At 36.3% G+C, this 20,463-nt stretch overlaps 1 long non-coding RNA gene across 2 annotated transcripts in view; it reads right to left on the reverse strand.

Annotated features, from left to right (window-relative positions):
* LOC108739774 overlaps positions 1–20,463 on the reverse strand; it is a 151,341-nt gene that overhangs the window by 89,485 nt on the left and 41,393 nt on the right. The window contains exon 1 of one of the 2 annotated variants that reach the window (XR_003231393.1): positions 17,167–17,383. The exons of the other annotated variant lie outside the window; for it this stretch is intronic. This is a non-coding gene — a long non-coding RNA (uncharacterized LOC108739774). Of the gene's footprint in view, positions 1–17,166; positions 17,384–20,463 lie in introns of those variants that run through there. 2 annotated transcript variants of the gene reach the window in all.

Consider the following 20,463-nt stretch of genomic DNA (forward strand, 5'->3'; position numbering starts at 1 on the left):
GAGACTTAACTTACGCTTTCAGAAACTCTGAGAGACTGAACATTTTTATCTCAGGATCTTGTCGAATATTATTTACTGCCCCAGCATTTGCCTAATTAATTCAAGGAAACTACAGATAAAGGGCAAACGGACGCGTAATCGAACTTATGCTCTCTCGAATGCAATGCTAAGCAATGGTCTAAACCTCGAAGCGTCCAGGCCGCTCGGTTTACAGAACCAAATATTTTACAGATTCTGAAGAATTAGGCATGGTAAAACGAGTCAGTTTATGTGAGATTCAATGGTGTTTACTCGAAAGGAAGTGACAGACATGGACGTTGAATGAATTAGCTTCCCTGAAATCGTACGTTATTGGCAATCTGGGCCTAAGCTGTTTGACAGCCCTACGCTTTTACAGGTAACAATTCAGTCAATGACCCTTCCATTTCGTCGTAACTTCCAACTTCATACTGGTCGGGCTACACGTATTTTACGGGCTAATTTAATTTGCGGCGAATCGGTTCGAATGCACGGGGGAGAACTGACATCCCCTCACACGAACCAGCCGCAAAATGGACAATTTTCGTATTGATTTTCCGACATTTTTTTGCACAATTCACAGCAACTGCGAAATGATTTTGTCCTCGGATCGGTCGAGATAAAAACGTCCAACAACAGTAATAATCTAACTTGGCATTATGTGGCAGGATTTGTAGACAACTGATAGAACAAGGATTCTGCAATAAATAGGCCAGAATTTCCTTTCATTTATGGAACTTCTTTTGTTAGAAATTCTTCATTTTATTCATATAAAACGAACTTTGATTCTAAGGTCATTTAATAAAAATTGGTAATTTTGTTTGCCTTTGTTTTAATACATAATTTAATAATTTACAGGTAATGTAGTAAATGTCTTTCCTGGCTATTTTTACCCAATAATTACTGTAGCTGCCTACGTTCGAAAGGCAGTTTTTGAAAATTTTCCACTTTATTTTGTGCGAAAATGTCCTGACGATGTTCGAAGCGATTTTATTCCTCTACCGCGTCATAAAACACTATTACGCAGATTAGATGCGAAGTCCCTTGTTAAAATGCTTTTAACAGAGGTACGGTTTTTGTAATTTAATTATCCTGCAAAAGCGGAACCTAGCTGTCTTTCCGACAAAATTTTATGTGACTGCCGCGTTCGCCTTTATTACAATTCCACTGAATGCCTTACAAAACATAAAACAATTACAATGTCGTTGTACGTAAGCGTGAACCGGCATTAAACATCAGACAAAAATGATGTAACCTTTACGATCACGATTCAATATTATCCTTTACACAATTAAGGACATCAACTGTGCAAACCGAGAAAATTATTATTACGAACTGGGAATGATTACGAACTCGAAATTTCCAATTGTAACTCAAAATTTCAACTGGTAATTGAATCACAACCTAACTTATCCCATCCGGATCCCAACATAACCTAGGTTAGTGTTGATTTTACCTATCGAGTTCATCATCATCATAAGGTCATCAATCCTAAGACTGGTTGGACACCTAAAACTAGAACATCCCACATCCTTAACTATTTGCAAACAGTAATCTAATCTAGGTCTACCTATACCCCTCCTAACTCCCGTTTCTGCCTCTAATATGTTTCTGACTAGATCTTCATGCCTGAAAAGGTGTCCTAACAACCTATCTGGCCTATTTCTTATTGACTTCCATAGAGTCCTCTGTTGTCCTATTCTTTGTAATACCTCTAATCTTCTTTATCCAGGGTATCCTCATCATTCGCCTGTAACTCCACATTTAGAACGCTTCTAATCTTTTCTTTTCCGTAGGGCCCACCCGAACAGCGCCACGTTCCACACATTCACCGAGTAACAAGTCAAAATTTCAAGTTGCATATCGAAATTTCAAATTGCAAGTCGAAATTTCAAAAGAAAATTATGTTTGGCCCTTCTACGCCTTCGTAACAAAGTTTGTTTAAAAACAGTAAAATTACAATTAGGCTAAATGTAGTATATAAAGAAAGCATCATGGTTGTTACTTGCTTATTGTTTTATGTATGGTAGTAGCCATAATGATTAGTATTTGTCTGCTGCCATTTTATACCTTAAAAACTAGTCAATGGAAAGCCTCTCATTCCAGATGTCCAAATAAATAATTGATTCTCGACTGCTGTCGAAGTCTTGAGTATACCTGGTCGATAGTAGTCGATAATCTTTGTACTAGACGCCAAAGGTAATAAATCATATCCTGAATGACACATATTTGCAGCTTAACAATAGAAGATTCAGAATTCTTCAGAAGAATGAAGAATTCGATAAACAATATAAATAAGCCTCTGGAACTCTGGATGTCTGGATCACAGCCGGAGTTACAGGCGAATAACAAGTGACATAAATATAACGATAGGTAAATAAGCATTAAAAATACAGAGTGATATAAATAAGAAGTAGTTAAGTGTTTTATTAGGGTTATCGTGCAAGTAAATAACTCTATTTATTATAAAAAAGATGAATCTGCTAACTATTCCATTTTCGTTCCTTTTGGGTTTACATCTAAGAATTGATTTCTTTTCCTTATATTGGTCCATTATCACCGCATCTGCTCCCGAGCCGGACGATCACGTACGTGATATAAACTACAAAAGGTGACAAAGTACCATCCTATACGATTTATGGGACGTCTGGCAGTATTTCGCTTTCGACTTAAGCAAAAGTAGGAAAGGGTGTAAAAATAGCTATTTCCATAAAATCCCGACAATCCGGTGGACCGAAGTTTTTCGTCGCCGTCGTCACGAAAAGTTGTTTCAAGTCGAATTTTCAAACTCTACAAAGCACTGGTCGAAGGGCAATCAATGAAAACGATAATGTATATCGTTCAAAATCCTACTAGCGTATAATTTTTGTTAATTTGAAATGAAAAGGATGGAGTTGGCCTACGATTTTTTTAATCTACCAACTCAACTGATTACTATTATACCGTTCGTATGTTTGGCAGCGCCACCATGAGAGTATTCAGTAGACGAAATAGCGTGGAGAAACTTTCCAAACGACATCAAAGTTTTTCAAAATAAGCTGCAATAAAATCGCCAAAACAAACCGTATTGACGATCTCATTTACTTTTCCCTATATACTGCGACGGACCAATGGTAAAATATATCGTATTATATGTTTATATTCCTCGAAATGAAGGGCCTCCGTGATTTCTGTAATCAAAAAATTCGTCAGAGAAAATAAATTTATGTGATGACGTTTTCGATTTACGAGCCGCAGCGTATTTATGACGACGTGCTCGTAAAGTTTTCGTTGTAATTCGGAATTTAGCGTGAACTGCTTTTTCCAAGTCGGGATTTGCAGCTGAAATGAGGGACTATCGTTTCAAACACATTGTTTAAGCTTTCATTGCGAGGCGTGCGACAACCGAAGCGGACAGTAACTGCATTATTTAGTTTAAGCGAAACTATGATATGTCAAGTTTATTTAAACGCCTATCTCTTATCTAAATCTTTACGAGAAATATTATTATGCCGAAAAAGAGATTTAGGTATACATTATTTTTGACGGTTGTGTAACTAACCTCTGCAAAATCCTAACAGCAATGGGGAAGAAAGATATTAACTCAATTTATACCCTCCCGATTCGCCCCTTTGTCAAAAACGAGCTCCGTCCAAGTTTTTGTCAAAGACCTGACTGACCAAAAGCGATAGCGTATTCTTTAAATGCCTGGCCATCTATCACGTCGATATAACGTGAACAAAAAGTTCCGGCCGACAACCGATTTCTGTGTATATAAGCGATATACATACACACATACCATATTTATCTATATCATGAATACGAAAGAGACCTTTAACCCTTATCTTCCGCAAAATATAACGTCCTGGTAATTAGTTTATTCTATTAGTGGTACGTAAATCCAAAGTTTTTCAATGCTTAAAGTTTGAGAAACAACAAGAAAACAAAAAAAAATTTAACAGTGAGTATCTTTGAATAAATATACCAGAAACATAAATAAGCTAGAATTGGTACATACAGTGTAGGTTCAAAAAGTAGAACTGAATTTCTGTAGCGCGAACGAAGCCGTGGAGGGGATTGGATCACCTGGGTGTGGTAGTGGTGGCCTTTCAAAGAGACCGATATTTGTTCCAATCGCCTATGGGCAAACGGAATTTAAGCACGTCAATTTATGTGAACCTCCTTAGAAAAGTGTTGTCGCATTTCAAAATGGAAAAAAGCTCGAGCAGCGCTATGCTGTTAAATTCTGCGTCAAATACGAGATACCCGCGACGGAGATTTTCGAAGTTATTAAGGAGGGATTTTTTAACCAAGCAGGGGGTTGTCTCACCCTCCCCTCTTCTTACAGTCCAAATCTCTGACACTGCCAGTCTTCTTTCTCTTTACTCGGCTCGAGGGAAACCGATATACAGCTCCGTAGAAGATGTCCAAGGAGCTGTGATTGCGTTTTTAAAGGAGATCCCGGAAAGCGAGTTCCAGAAGGCGTACAAGCAATGGGAATCGCCTTATACGCGTTGTGTCGAAGCACAAGGGTGCTATTTTGAGGACTACTAAGGATTTGCACCGAATAGTTCAACAACAAAAAAATAAATTAATTGAGTCCTACTACTTTTTGATCTTACCCTGTAAAACCGCTGTCCATTTACGACAAACTTTATAATCAATTTCATATATGGAAAATATTATTATTTGATTATGTTATACTGATTACCAATTATAATAAATATGTAAAAAGTACTCTACGCAAAAAATCTAACAACCGAGCTGAAGTTAGAAATATATGCTCGAAAATCTACATTTTCTCACTTGAACGAACAGATGATTGATAGAAAGGTAACTTCGCGTAACGCTGGAAGGAAGTTGAAAACGGGAACACAGTTTCATAAGTTCGTCCCTGTTATTCCTTTGTGAGAGAGCTGCTTTGTCGAAATGCATTTTCGAGTACGTGCAATGTGAGTATAGGTACGTCGTGACTGTCTGAAAGTTACACAAGACCATGTTCAGAAGTTTGCAACGTCAGGGAAAGTTTGTTCTCTTAACTACTAGAAATATACCTTAGATATGGCACAGTCGACTCCTTTCTCCTTTCGCAACTTCACACGAACGAGACTTTTAGCGCAAACGAATTAGTCTTTTCCGAATTTGCATAATTCATTGGCGTTGACTCAGCTGCCGGAAAATGTTACCTTTAATTTTAATAGTTCCTATTGTAGAACTACGTGCAGAAACAAGCGGGAAACTTGATTAGCGTTAACACATCCAGAAATGTAGTTTCTGACGGCGCGTCAGTGGCGCGATGTCAAGTGATACGTCGCCGTTTATAAGTCATCGGTACACACTGAGCTAACTTCTTTATCTAATTATTTGCAGACATACGATCACATCAATTCGTTTTAAAATTATTATTCCTGACGAAAACGCTACGAATTTTCAAAAATACCAGAAAATTTTGGATCGTTATTTAATCAACTATTTGCATCACACAATCACAATCAGTTGGAATTCCGGAGTAGATACCTACTGTGGAACTTAACTAAAAAAACTCCAGAATTCTCTACAACGCTTAGAAACTCAAAACATATTTTGACATCCAAAGTGTCAGTCACAGATACGGACTCATAAAATAAGCATAGAATAGTAATTTGATATTAAAATTAATTAATATTGTACATACAGGATCGGTGGAAGGTAATTCGGGGGTAGAAATTGTAAGGCATAGGTAACCAGGGCAGATTGTAGAGTAATTTACAAAATAGCGATAGTTATGGGTAAATTGAACTCGAAGCCGGTAAAAACGGTATTAGTGCAGGTCTACATGCCTACATCATCTTACAATGATGAAGACGTAGAAGCGGTTTATGCAGATATAAAAGACGTGTTAAGTTTACGACATGGCAGAAAAATCTAATAGTTGTAGACTTCAATGCAGTAATAGGTGAAGGTAAAGACGGTGCAATAGCAAGTTCTTTTGGATTAGGCAAGAAAAATGAAAGGGGAGATAGATTGATAGAATTTTGCGATAAACATAACTTAACCGTCGCGAATACTTCATTCAACCGTCACGTTAGGAGGCTTGGAAGATGCCGGGTAATTTAGTGAGATTACGTATTTGTTAGGCAAAGATTTAAGAATCATGTGAAGGACTGTGGGAGTTATTCAAGAGCGATCATAACGTAGCAGTTATGAAGATCAATCTTAAATTGAAAATTCTGAAAAAGAGGGAAGGTAGGAGACGTCTTGAATCTAAATCTAAAATGTAACGAAACGCGTGATAGGCTAGGTACAAAATTCAAAATAAATTAATGGCTTCGATACTGGCCTGAAAATTATACCTAATCCATTAACTAATTCTTCTAAGAATGATGCCTTGACCGTCTCTCTTGTGCTTGTAGGTACTGCACCATATGAAGAATTTAACAGTGGTGAGTCAGTGGGTTATCATGTTAGTATGAAAGTATACCAACTTTAAAATGTTAATAAACCATTAGTATCTGGTGTCATAAAAATTTCAAATCGATTTTGTTTCTTTGTCTTAGCAAAAATAAAACGATCAGAATCCCCTCTAAACCTGCTTATGATATACCTTAACTGGCTTAACTATCCTTTTTCCTTGCAATGTTATTCAATTTAAAACATGTAAACCTACATACGTATAGTAACCAACTATTATATACAAGTTATACGCTCTGATTGACACTTAAAGTAAACTTATCGTTTGTAGAATTTCTTATGTTTTATTCAGAAACTTCTTCTCCAAAATATCAAATATCCGACATAAGAACATGACCGGGTTGCTAAACTATATCACGCGCGAATATATACATTTACAAGTACCTAATACATAAACGATGGTACGGTTAAATTCAGCAGTATCAACCCCATTAGGAATTCCAGACCGCAACAGAACCGAGTCTAAAGTTTAAACTTCACTCGTTACGTCCATTAAGACTACTGCAAAAATTCACATGCATTACCGCTACCACCAGCATCGCTACTTAAACGTAAGCATTTCAGCAACTCCAGTTAGCTGCTACAGATTGCCTCTGAAGCATTATTATTAGAGAATTAGAATCGTATGATCAAAACTTTTTCATCATATTCTTGAGCTGAGAGACACGCAAACACAACTATTCAAATGTTTGAGGCTTTTCTCATTTTCCGAAAATGACTTCAGGATGATAGTTTTCTTCTAGGAAATCCAATACCATTCTGAATCATGTTTTTACTTTAAAGAGTGTTTGCAGTAACCCCATTTCAAAAGTAGGTACACCATTTTGATTAAGCAAGACAAGAATTAGATTTTTGCAAAATCCGTTCTTAGTTCGCCCATAATAGGTATGTAAAAGTCAGCATATTTATGTATGTATGCATGTATCTACCGTTTTTGTTGGAATCTCACCCGAACCATCATTTCCAAAATCAATGGAAATGTTTACAATACCCACCATTGTTTTCCGAATCTTGGCGTAGACAGACAGAGAAGCCGCACTTGAAGATCGAGCAATTACGTTGTCCTACTAGTTCAGCGGAGCTTGTCGAAAATGTTTACGTTTGGCTTGAAAATGAGTGGTTAGAGAAAGCAACTTACTGCTAGTTACCCAACTATTCTAACTCTGCTTGAGGCAGCAGAAATAGGTTACGAAATGAAACCCTTGGGAATTAAGTCTAAAAGCCAAGAAGATGCTTTGCGGCTTCGAATGCATTCGAGAGCAAGCACGTTATTACCTTTCCACTCCAACTGTCACTTGTCACTTTTCGTAGCGTTTAAACGGTACAAGTTTATAAAAAATTTAAGAAAAACTGAATTACAGTAATTGAGCTCTGATTGTAATACGACATATTGAAGATCGAAGTGAAATAAAAAGAAATCGGCATATCTCATTAAGGTTTGTGGAAAATATTCCTTCTAACTGTTCAGACCATTACTTAGCATTCGGGAGAACGCCAGTTCGCTTCGCTCCAAGTTTTTCTGTGGTTTCCTTAGATCACTTAGGTAAATGGGGCAGTAATATTTCACAGATATTCTTCCATTCTTTTCTGTATTCATTTCGTCCGTCTCATCATTCTCACCCAAACCACCACCCACTCAATTCCACGATTCCTGAAAGAAGGCTGAAGACGGCTTTCCGCCCTATCTTCCGGCATAGCCCGAAGGGACTGCCCGCCCACCAACATTAGTGTCTGGTGACACCCAAAAGTTTTTTTTTCTTTCTACTTGTTAACGATTAATAAATTTTGGTTATAGACATCCTAGACAAAAATTTTCAGTTTCTCTCCAGTCTCTCAGAGTCTTTCAGCGTCTCTCACAGTCTTTCACAGTCTCTCAGTTATTGCCTAGGTGTTTTTATGGATCTCTCACAGTCTTTGTATGGGAGACTCGAACGATAAAATTGTTGATTCAGAGATTCGAGTCTCTCACAGAGAGACTGAATGAATAAAACTGAAAAATTGAAAGACTGGATTCTCTCGTAGAAAGACTGGGATCTCTGAAATATGTCCATGTCTATGGAGACACCACTTATTCAGAGATTTCAGTCTCTCGTTCAGAGACTGGATACGAAATGAGGACCTCTCTATGAGCGACTCGAGTCTCTCGTTCAGAGACGCTAAACCGTTTTTTGGACAGTCTCTCTCAGCGACATCAAAGAGACCATATAAGAGACGGAGACTCGAGTCTTGCTTACAGAGACTCTGAGAGACTGAACATTTTTATCTCGGGCAACCGGGCACTCGACACAGTTAATGCCGATTTTTTTTTGTTGTACATATGTATTACATTTTTATTATTGATGTTTGTTATGCCTTTTTACTCTCTGGTAGAATCGCCGGATACCCGGCCCATGTCTACTATAGATTATAAACCGCTGAGGCGTGGAATAACACCATTATGGCATTACATTGGCCTCTCTAAAACTTGTATAATTAAACACCAAACGCGGCGAAACTACTATAAAATGTTATCACTTGCATGGGGTGTACCGACTAATATATACGTAACTCTTTCCATCTAACTTTTTTTGACGTTCCTCTCCGCTAAGTAGCTTCCGAGTACGTTTTGTTTCAAGGTGGATCCTATTCACGAAGCGCCGAACTTACAAAGCCTATCCACGTCAAAAGGATAGTAAATAATATGTGGTGATCTAACTGCTATTTCCTTTTCAATGAAAGTGTTCCAGTTTGGGAGTAAATTTGTTTTATGTAACTGTTGGCGGTTTTGTAAAGTCGTTCGCAACTCAAAACAGAATCTGAAAAGCTAATTAATCACCTATTGTCAGAAGTTGACGTGCTCCATTTCTTCTCCTAAATGCTTTTATATTTAATACTTTAGTATATCCATCACTCGGTCGTGGTTTTAAAAGCTACGGGAAATCTTTTCCGCGTACTCAGTTTTAAACGGAAAGTTTAACAAGAGCCGTATTCAATTGATAAGTAAGTATACATCAAATGTAAAGTACCTAACCCACATTGACAAGTACAAAGTCGTCGCTTATAGGGCGAATTCGGAGTTGAATAAATCAAACTCGCGGCTCGGTGAATTTAAAAACATTTAATAAACTCGAATACACGAAAAAAATAAGTAAGCAAGAAACTTGTACACAGATTTTAAATTAAACTAAGCATAAACAGAAACAGAATAAAGATTACTAATTGATACCGTGTGGTTGACACGCGGGTCCAATGGAGTGAGCAGATCGCAAATTTATCTGTTGTATTCTCATTTGGGGTTCTCCTATCAAAAGAATCTGGGCAATATTCCCTGTTCTTTTTTTTTTAAGAAAACCCTCAATTAAAGAGGACAACGGAAAAGTTATCGTTCCCAACTGAACAATGAACTTTCCTTCTTAGATTCCGCAAGAACATTCTGACAGGATCGGCAAGCTCGTCAATTGATAAAACTATGTTTAATAAAAAGGTATCTAGACTAACAACACCCTTGTGGTCAACAGTCGTTTGTTGCTACTCAACCCTGTCCGCTTCTACCCAACGTCTGCGAGGCAAACCACCCTACCTGGCCACGCTTCCTGTAAGAATTGGTCACATTAATATTTTTTACCCCGCACTGTGTACTGTTTCTTTTTTAGGTATCTAGAAAGTCAGGTAAGCGAACAATTAATTTAGAAATTCGAAAAATATATGTTTGAAGCGCGGCGCTGTACGAGTGCAAAACATGGACGTTGAATGGGCGGAAAAGAAAAGGTTGGAAGCGTTCGAAATGTGTTACAGATGAAAAATGAGGATACCGTGGATAGAGAAGGTTAGAATTGAAGAAGTATTACAAGAAGGGACTGTGGAAGTTAATAGGAAATGGGGGAGTTAGGTTAGTACGACACCTTCTCAGCCATAAAGGTCTAGTCAGGGACATATTAGAGGCAGAAACGGGAGTTAGGAGAGGTAGATGTAGATCTAGATTAGATAACTGTTCGCAAATAGTTAAGGATGTTCTGGTTTTAGGGAAATGCGAAGATTAGCTCAGGATTGGAAGGAGTGAAAGTGCATGTCCAACCGGCCTTGAGGGTCTGTCTCAAGGCCGGTTGACCTTACGATGATGATGACTGTGTACTTTAAATCTAAATTCTACCACAATCACCCCACATCTTAATATCTAATATGTACCTAACATATACATACCTAATGAAATATATAAGATCTCTACTGAAATTAAGGAAACCAGGAAAAATATTATGTAAATCAAGCGCGTAGTTGTGCGTAGAAGAAGGGAAGTATTTTGCTTAATGCAGTGGATTCAATAAAGCTTTTACAACAGTACGTGTTTACCTTCTACACCTTTTTCCCCAACTCATGACTTTTTAGTGGCTACACTGGGCGAGTGTTTGATTTACGATGTAAGGCGGTTGATTATTTGTTGCTTGTCGGACCTTTTGAAATGTCTCGCTCAGTGAATTCAAGTGAAAAATTACAGTGCACAGTCACTGATGAGGAAGTGGTTCTTTCAAACGGGTGGAGGGAAAACGCCGTGCCGTGTAGAAGGAGGAAACGTAAAGGTAGGAGGACAAGGGGGAATGGTCGAATCGGGAATGTAAAAGAAACCCACCCACCCCCTGACGAGCCACAGTGAGTAATTAGTCTCATGCAGGACGCCGCTTTTCTATTTTCTTTTTATTTTTTCAAACGGAAAAGGCTTTCAGGAGCATTAATTATTCCCATTCAGCACGGCTCTAGATCGAGTTAGGTCGCTGCCTGTTTTCTCGGTAATCCATTAACAAATGCTTGTATGAGCAGAGATGCATTAACGACGCGATGCTTCAGTTTTCATTTCGGTACAATGAGAGAAACTAATTATTGGGAGAAAATGGAAAATTGAAATAATGGGAAAGAGAAACATACAGCCAGAGAGGTAGGTATTAGCTATACCTATGTCGAAAACGTAATGAAGGAATCACCGAAAGAGAAAAAGTAATCTTCCTTTAACGGCACTTTTTGTATCATTCATCGTCAGATTTATTTCTAGAGAGACAGAAGCGATTTATTGGGTCGGAAAAAGAAATAGCAAACTACTTACATGTGTAAAGTTATTTTCTAAACTTAAACTGAAATTATAAAGAGAGGCTGTCAATTTGTTTATATGTAGGGAGAAATATCTAAAGTGGTCGAACCAATTTTGGAATAATCGCCACAACTTCCTATTCTCGTCCTTCAATTTGACGTCCTGATAAGAGTCGGCAACTACATTTCCTTTCACCTAGCCAAAAGAACTTCGTATAGGTCATTCCCTGTTTTTCATTACTTTAATCGTTCCCTCTACTATACTTTTCAGAAAAATGTAATGTCGAAGCAAGTACCCTATCATTCTTCCTCATACCGAATTACATAAAGAGGAATAGATTATTAGAATATTTTATCGACGTGACAAAATAAGGGTAGTGTTTAGCCTCTACAATTGGTGTGTTGTTTACAAAAAGTGTAGAAATAGAAAACAAACAAAATTACATTTTTTTTTTGCGAACATTCAAGTGTCTGGCAGAAATTACCGCCGATTGGAAGTGTCTGGCAGTGTTAGTTATGCATTTTAAGTAATATTCTGTGAAATATTATGTAAAAAATATCCTGATATCTACAAATTGGCCGTCGGCACAAGTCAGCAACTATTTATGCATACGTACGGCTCTAGAATTATGGAAGAATGTTAAGAATAACACTATGTAATTTTAGTATGTAGACAAGGTGTTATAACGATGATAACATTTATTATTCAAATTAAGCTTTATTTAATTGTATGTAACAAAATCCAGTATTCGTTTATGTTTGTCTTTCTGGTTCAACATTCTTATTTTATATTTTGGTTATTGCATGTATTTACTTAGGTTTAAAGTTTCCGTTTATGCTGATTTCTGCAGGTACCTAAATACTTTATATTGCAAGGATCATTAAATTCCCATTTAGGTTGTATTTCCCATATTTTCAAATTATTCACATTTCTATTGCCATCTGGCCTTGACCACTAGCCGACACAGTAAGTTCTATACCATCACTCAAACGATTTATTTTTGCTCTAATTCCTTTTCTTGTACACCGTAAATTAAGTAAACATTTAAGTTAGTTATAAACAGTGTTTTATTTTCTTCACGTATTCACAAAATTTTGAACTATCGAGTTTCAAACTGAAACTTGAAAGGGCTCTAAAAATAAATAATTTTGTGCAAACACAAGGTACAAGATTTTACTTAAATGAAAAGTCCATCTACCTCAAATTTCCTTAACTGATACTTTTACCTCCGTTAATATTCTATTTTTGAATACTTGCCTTAAGTTAGTTAATGTTCCTTTTCTGTTTTTGAAGTGCTTTAAAAATAAAGATCTAAAATCGTATTTCTTTCGTTACAAAGCTCTTAACAAGCAACATTTACAATTTGTGTTCTACATCTTTCTCCCTAACCGATATGAAACATAATCCCCCTAGGGATAACATCAAATGTATAATATCTCTCCCTTTTTTGTTCCAGATGCCTTCATTTACTTTTCCCATTCCTTCCCGTTTCAAAATTTCACTCGGCTCTTGTCTCCGGCGTTAATTTCGCACAAGTGGAGTCGGGCAGAAATTCCACACGTGAGGTTATACGTTAGGTAGAGGACGGGGCTTTATTTTGTCTTAAAATTGCTACGCTCTGGTGAATAGTTGCCATGCTACACGGCTTTATTAAATTTACTTTTGAGGGCGGGTTTTGGATAGGTACAAGTACCTGCATGTATGTACAAGCAAAATAGACAGCAGCCGCGTCGTCTCTGTGTACGAACTTACTAAAAAGCGATGAAAACGAGTCGATACAAACGATTGCCTTTAATTATCATCATATCTTCCTCTCATTCATATTAGCTCATTATTTCTGGCATGAACTAAAGTAGATTCTGTTTTATTCAGTACGAGGTGTGGCAATTAAATTTCGGGAAATTGCAAATAAAACACAAGTGAATTAATTATTCGTCAAAACTTAATTATCCGCAGTTCAGAAACGCAAGCTAATAAGCATTGGCTCATCATCACCATAGAGTCGTCAGTCCTAAGACTGGTTGGACACTCTTTCCTATCCTGAGCTAAACTTCTCATTTCCCTAAAACTAGAACAGTCGACATCCTTTACTATTTGCGAACAGTAATCTAATCTAGGTCTACCTCTACCTCTTCTAATTCCTGTTTCTGCCTCTAATATATCTCTACCTAGATCCTCATGCCTGAGAAGGTGTCCTGCCAACCTATCTCGCCTATTTCTTACTGACTTCCATAGAGCCCTCTGTTCTCCTATTCTTTCCAATACCTCTTCATTTCTAACCTTTTCTACCCACGTTATCCTCATCATCCGCCTATAACACCACATTTCGAAGACTATGCAGAATGTGATAGAAAGAGGAGGAAACATTACAGCACGTCCTCGAAAAAACATCAGATCAAGAAAGGAAACACGTACACACACACACACACACACATCTAATATAAATAAGAATAACAATTTTGTTAATAAAGCTATTATCTATATATCTAATTATCCGCCCAAACGGTCGTCACCATCTTTTTACACTTTTGTCACTACCTTGCTCATCCCTGAAAACAATCTTCGTAACCTCTTGACGTTTTGGAGTACAGAACCGTCTCACAGTTATTACCTTGATCGCAGCAATAAAGCAGTTGTTTCTATTATTAGTTATTACAAAACTACCAGTTTGTGTGCAACCGTAGTATCGTAATGTTTAATAGGTCAAGTAATTGCTAACAAAAAAACGATGAAAATTTTGTCTCTTGACTACGAAATGTTTGTTCTTATATGTCTACATATGATCTCCAATTTGGCATTCGTTTAAATAACACATAATTGGGTACATTCAACACTCCCGACATCTTTATCCACATTAATTTAATTCTATCGAGAAGGGTCCTATATGGGGACGTTAAACTGTCCTGAAATTGTGGTCGAGAATGAAAGGGTCAAATAGTGAGTGATCTATCGATACTGCGACGATTCCGAAAACGTCATGCTCTATCGTTTTCTCTGTACCATGGCGCTGTTTCAGTCCATAATAGGTGTTACAGCCTATCAGAAATAATTAAATTCGGTTTGCAAAACGGAACTTTGAAATTTCCTATTGCCCCAAACATTTTACGACTGTCCAATACGAATATAATAAAAGAGTTTGCAAATTGGCATTCATAATGAATTACAATGATGTAAAATAACTCGTCATCATAAGGTCGTCAGTCCTAAGACAGGTTGAACACGCACGTCAAGTCTTTCTTATCCTGAGGTAGTCTTTGCATTTCCCTAAAACTAGAACATCCCACATTTGCGAACAGTAATCTAGTCTAGGTTTGCTTCTACTCCTCTTCACTCTATTTCTATGACTAGCCCTTCATACCTGAAATGGTGTCCAACCTATCTCGCCTATTTCTTATTAACTTCCATAGAGTCCTCGTTTCTAGTATCTCTTCTAATACCTCTTCATTTCTAACTTTCTCTATCCACGGTACCCCCATCATTTGCCTGTAACACCGCATTATTGAGGCAACTCGACCCTCGGCTATCTTCTTTATATCCCTACTACTCCTTCCGTCATGACGTATCTAACTTCTTAGATACCGAAAATCAGCCTCTTGATGCTTTACAAACACTATTTTCACTATTGCGATCCTACTTGTTGATTTTAAGTACTAATATTTTTTTAAAAAATAATAGATTTTATGCTAGTTTACATACGTAACGATTCACCCCGAAAATATAAAACCACTTGTTGCATAAATACTAGTTTATCCTGTTTATTAGCGTATAAAAAACTATTTCCATTTTCATAGCTATTGTGACCCGCTTTCTGAGGTTGCAGCTTTTAGCAATCCAGGAAATAAGTTTCGTTGTCATATCTGTAGTATGGGGAACAAAAAAGATATAAAGTGGAAGTTATATCTACATAAGCACTGTACCAATTTTGCTCTACTTTTTGAGAATATCTACTTATAAAGAAAGACTACCCTGTCATTCCATTTAAAAAATATTCTAAAAGTTAGCTGCAAGGGTGGATAATTCACAACGATATAAAAAAAAGTAGTGACTACACAAAGATATTTGAAATTAATTGGTTGGTGAATGTAAAAATAATGAATGTTTTAAACCGAACGAGCTTCATTACCTTTTATATGTGAAAAGCACACAAATGAAGAGTTAATGCGTCAAATTGTTGTAATTTACGTAAATGATATATTATCCGGTGACCTGTTGTTAGAAAGCACTCCAGATGGAACAATGGTCTTTGAAAATTCAGGGAAACGAATCTTCAGTAAACTGAAATGAAATATTCAGGGAAAAGGCTTTACCACAACCTATTGTTTCGTAAAACATTGAGACGAATTAAGTTATACGAAGGTTTACGGTTTTAGGAACGAGATACGCCTATTCACGGAGGAAAGTGTGCGAATTTTCTTGAAATGCGAGGGTAGGAAATTGAAAGGAAATGAGAAATATTCAAATAAATGTATACAATACCGTTTCCAAACACCGCAGAAATTAGCGGAATTATTTAGTTTTCGTAAACCGAGATCAGGCAACGATACGAATGTGAGATCTTTTAATCAATAATTCAGAGCGCCAGCCAGTGAGGTATTTGTTCCAGAAGAGCTTCGGTCCAAACCAATTACAGCTTTAGCGAATATATTCAACTCGTACATAAAAAAAATGAGGTTAAAATTACATATGCTCGGACCTACTAATTGATTTGGAAATCGTTTAACAATTCAATGTCCATAGGTATTTAAACACAACAAAAAATATAAGCATTCAGAAGAACATATTTCAACCTTTCCGCCTTTGAGATTATCGGTCATTCAATAACTTCATTTTTTTTAAATGAAACTTAGAGTAAGGCTGAATTACATTATTCTTTTTTGTACGTAAATGTAATTTATCTACCTGTAACGACCCATGTTTGCTTTACCTAATACATATATATTAGTAATTACTATTTTATTATATTTTTTAATTTAAAACTATCACTATCACTAGTGATTGATTGTCATGAATAACACAATAATATGACCATGGACAGCTGATATTATATTTTATTTTGTTGAATAATGACTAATTTTAAATTTGTTATCGCATTAGGAATAAATTTTTATTAGTAGGTACAGCTAAATTAATTAATAGATGGAAATTTTTTATTTGGTACTTAAAATTGGCAATTTCTTATACTTCTTGAGCAGATTGCGGTGTATTAATTACATTTACATAATGGCCATCATTATGCAGCATGCTAAATATTTCGTACACCCTACAACTTCGCCTTGTAAATATTCATAGACAGCCGCATCGAGAAAATTACATGATCGTGATCATACCTTACAGGGGAATTTTCCACTGATTAAACGACGGAGTTGGGAATATCAGCATTTTTCATTAAGAATAGACAAATACACCCTTAATTACAAAACCGTTTGCAGAAATAGTACCATATTATAACCAAATTACTTCTGTACGAACGTATGCATATGGTGCTTTTTATTTTATGGTTTTGGTATAATTTCACTCCATAGTTTAAAATAACTGAAATTCTACGTTTTTTTTACATAAACAGCAAACTATCGAAAGGCTTCTGTGTCCTCTGCCTATATTGCTAGCGTAATAATAAATTTGAAACAGGACTCCAAATCTTTAAACAAACGTTATTAACTTACCATATATATACTGCCCATACATATCTTAAACAAGTCAGATAACATTTGAATTTCTTTGTGTTCAATCTAGTTCCGAACAAGTCCTTTTGTTTTTGTTACTCCAAAGTTAGTCCAAGAACCACAATAAATGCACGTTTTTGTACAATAGATTCAAAATCTAATTTAAGTTTATCACACTAATTTCAGTAACGAAACAATAAAATAATACCGACACCGGAGAGCGAGGTTACAACATAGCGATCGTGTTCTAAAGCTTCAACGAACTGATTGTACGAGAAAGATATACATTAAATGGTATAATATTAACGTCCTTGTGTAGGACATCTATCTAATAGGAGTGAGAATATTAAACGTAGGGCAGAATATTTGTATGTGTATGATACTGAGATAAGATTAATTTTATTCGTCAATAACTGAACAACGAGCTCTTATTAATTCTTGAATTTAATAAAAAAATATTACGGAAATTAGATACTTAACTTATTTGTTTAAACATACGTATCCTTAGGTGAAGATGCTGTAGATACCTACCTACGTGTTAACATACTAACAGTTTTGAATTAATCAAATTTAAATTTTTGAATGTAACAGATAATCAAAATAAATTCATCTTTACACGAAATAGAAAGATTTTAAATTTACTAAACCGAATGTAGGTATCTGATAAATTAACGCATCGAAATTTACATACTTACGTATTATACATATACAGTAGGTAATAAAATAATTCGATCATACATAGGTACAACGTATAAGTAAAAGTATTAGATACACTGAATTTCATCCTAATTTCTCATCTAAAGTTTTATCTATACATTCCTAGTTTTAATAATTTAGTAATGTTTTAATATTACTGTAAGATGTGTTACAATGTGTAAATTAAAGTCCAAAGAAGAAAAGGTTAGAAGCGTTCAATATGCGGTATTACAGACGAATGATGAAGATACCGTGGATAGAGAAGGTTAGAAATGAGGAGGTAGGTACTAGAAGGAATAAGAGAAACGAGGACTCTATGGAAGTTAATAATAAATAGGCGAGATAGGTTGATGACACACCTTAGATAAGATGGCAAATCACGGACATATTAGAAGCAGAAACAGGAGTAGAAGTAGACCTAGATTATGTTACTGTTCGCAAATAGTTAAGGATGTGGGATGTTCTAGTTTTAGGGAAATGCGAAGATTAGCTCAAGATTGAAAAAAGTGTAGGTTTGTTCAACCAGTTAATGGACAGGTCACTTACGATGATGGCGACAACAAGCAGCACCTTGTCATATATTAGACATGTATATAATATGCACTGTCCATTAGCAAAGTTTCACCGTCTTGTTGAAAGCTCAGGTCCTATCGTTTTAACCGCATAGAAATTACTACGTATATATACATTTGTGCGTATGTATGTGCGTGCGTGTTTGTTAATTATTAATTCGAATGGATCCCATTATCCGGGTTTGGCAGATGGAAGACACGGTAGACGTTATGTTCTTCATTATATGTATACAGTTGCCCATTACCGACCGAAAGGGCGAATTTAGTGGCGCTCCAGAGTGACCCAAATGCTTCTAGTGATTATTCTAGCAGTCTACTACATCTTATTTGACTTTCAAACATATTCTACTCAATCGACCGTTTTCGCCAACAATAATGTAGACTTGCACATAATAGCGACATTATTTGTCGATTAACCCGATCAATTTCGATTGAATAGAGCTAAACCTTCACTTACGTATCATCCAACTACAAATTATTTAAATGGTATAACGTACCAGTTTTCGAAAGTCAGTAAGACTGGTACATGTCAATGGATCTAAACTAACCATAGGTGCATAACGTTAAAAAATAAAAAACGAAATTTGTGCTGGTACACAGTGAATGTTCAACGGTCAAGTGGAAAAACGAATCGCAACAAAATTTTTACTTAAAGTTTTCAAATTGGACATTAACAATCTGCCCGTAAAACTTGAAGTGAAAATTTTGTTGCGGTTCGTTTTTCCATTAGTCCGTTGAAGTTTCACTTCTACTATGTGTCCCAGCACACATTTCGTTTACATAGGTTTACTGCAAATTATGATTTGGTTTTTACATGGACCGCAAATAGAGGCAATGATGCTCAGCCACGTGGAGAGCAGAGGTAAGAAAACAACAGCTGAGCACAGCAATCGCCGCCGGGACTCTAGCGGACTCCTTGCTCTCCGCGTGACTGCGCATTATATCCATCCTTTCTCACTTTCCGCCGCTGCCGTCTCTTACCCCGCGACATACCGTCTACCCCCTCCACGCGGCCGTAACGCTTTTTCGGAACAGAAAAATTTATAATACGCCGTCTATGTAGTAGTTTTATTTCAACAAATTCCTAAAGAATAAATAGCTTATTTGATTATGATTAGGATGGGTTACTGCATTATGTAATTTAAAAAGTGGTTTGACCTAGGCGAAGTAGTTTATACTGAAATTGGGTTTGGCTGCTAATTTTTCAGTATAAACCAGTTTTGACTAGGTCAAACTGGTTCATCTTATGGTTCTTCGGATAAAGTACATAGTTTGACGTAGGCGAAATGATTTTATCCTGAAATCGGATTTGGCCAGTAACAAACTAATTACATTACACTAATTTTCATAGGGGATACGCTTAGGATATACAACAATTCACTTTGTCGACCATCTCTTGGTTATATCATTCTTATTTTATAAACGACAGAATAATCCCCCAAAACCAAGACGTAAACGTAATGGTTTTCCTTAAGGGAGGAAAGTAAAGCACACTGTGGAGGTCAATTCTATTCTACGACTTTTGGTTGACACACATAAAGATTTACTGTTCACCATTAGGGTTGTGATGGCTGAAAGGGTTAATGTTCAGTCGCTCTGGGACTCTCCCCGAAAAGGCCAGCCTACTGCTACAAATACAACACGACTAAAATTCATTAAACTTTTCAATTCAAAACAAATTCTACAATTTATTCAGTCAATAGCAAAACTTACACTTCTTAAGTGCTACCCAATAATTATAAACGGACTATAAAATGAAAATTCATTTTCCGAAAATGTTCCATCCGAACAGAGTTAAATTTTATTACTTTCCAGAAGTCTCTTGTAACATTATTTCATTAGGATGTTAAACTTGAGCGATTTAACATCCGAAGATTATTCGGGATAAATGATGATAATAATACTAAGCAAAATTTGGTACAAACACATTTTCAAAGTGTTGAATATTTATTATGCTCACTGAAAATGTTAAAGTAACCCAAACATCACTAACAACGACAGTAACGAAGTTCAAAGTTTTTGTTTCATT

The sequence above is a fragment of the Agrilus planipennis genome, unplaced genomic scaffold (genome assembly GCF_000699045.2).
Source record: "Agrilus planipennis isolate EAB-ADULT unplaced genomic scaffold, Apla_2.0 scaffold54, whole genome shotgun sequence".
Taxonomy (NCBI): domain Eukaryota; kingdom Metazoa; phylum Arthropoda; class Insecta; order Coleoptera; family Buprestidae; genus Agrilus; species Agrilus planipennis.